Here is a 1,327-nt window from a genome sequence, read left to right on the forward strand (position 1 = left end):
CGACACATCTAATTTGAGTAAACACGTTTTGTTTCGATCAAGGAAACAGGCGGCCATATAAGGTTTCTGTCTGGAGGCGGACATTCACCCCTGGGGGTCGCGTGGGGGCGGGTGGAGTGAACCCTGGCAGGGCACGGCTGCAGCCTACAGCCCACAGCCGCCTTGGGGCAGGTCACGCTCTGGCCCCTCAAGCGTGCACAATAAAGTTTGGAACACTTGGCAACAATCGAGTAGCGTCTAACAATCTAAAGGGTGAATAAATATGGAAATAATCACAAGGAAATATCTTCCTGGCAAGCAGTCGTGTTACTAGGCACAGTCATGAAGTTTTAATTATTGATGACTAACTGAAAACCTCAGCTGACAGATGTTGTTGATATACCTCGGGATCTCCTGCAGTCGCGCTATTCACCTGTGTCCTCGGTGGCTCAGATGGATAGAGCGTCTGCCATGTAAGCAGGAGGTCCCGGGTTCGAGTCCCGGTCGGGGCACACATTTACAGCTGTTCACATCGAGGTATATCAACAACACCTGTCAGCAGCTGAGGTTTTCAGTTATTCATCATTTATTCCAGGGAAAAGCTGAACGGTCATCAACAGTAACTGTTCTTTCGAGAACAAGTTACTGTCTTCGTATAAATTTTTATTATTGCCTCCGAAAACATCAGTATGTGACCATATTCACCCACATGCGTGACACATGTTTACCGAGAAAGGTTTCAAATGGCTCGGAGCACTATGGGACTTAACATCTGAGGTCATCACTCTCTTAGAACTTAGAACTACTTAAACCGAACTAACCTAAGGACATCACACACGCCCAAGCCCGAGGATGGATTCGAACCTGCGACCGTAGCAGTAGCGCGGTTCCGGACTGAAGCGCCTAGAACCGCATGGCCACACCGGCTGGCCCGAGAAAGGGGAGGTAGGGAAAGACCATGGTTCTGCAAGTCTACATTTTGACTGTTCGGGAAACGTTATCAATCGAAAATCATCCCGTTAACATCCTAGGAATACCTCCCAAGGGATGAATTATTCATTCGTAAAAAGAGGAGGAAACCCTTTGTTGCAAGTCAGGAGAATACGAGGGGGAGAGTATGGATGAGGGTGAAATTTTTATTGCCCAAGAAACCTGCTCTACTGACTTCATTTCCGAAAATTTTTGAGAAGGCGATGTGTTATAGAAAAGTATCTCACCTGAGCAACAATAACACACACCTTAATGATAGTTTATAATATCATAGAGTTAATACAATAGCTTTTTGTAGTACATTCATTGAGGTTTGTACAATACCTTATTAACAAAATATATGTAAAATCTTCCAAAA

The 1,327-nt window shown here is 45.2% G+C and overlaps 1 non-coding gene across 1 annotated transcript; it reads left to right on the top strand.

The window, feature by feature from the left end:
- Positions 1–417: 417 nt before the first annotated feature.
- On the top strand, positions 418–491 carry Trnat-ugu (transfer RNA threonine (anticodon UGU)). Its single transcript has one exon. It is a non-coding gene; the product is annotated as a tRNA-Thr (tRNA).
- Positions 492–1,327: the final 836 nt, after the last annotated feature.

The sequence above is a fragment of the Schistocerca gregaria genome, chromosome 2 (genome assembly GCF_023897955.1).
Source record: "Schistocerca gregaria isolate iqSchGreg1 chromosome 2, iqSchGreg1.2, whole genome shotgun sequence".
Classification (NCBI taxonomy): Eukaryota; Metazoa; Arthropoda; class Insecta; order Orthoptera; family Acrididae; genus Schistocerca; species Schistocerca gregaria.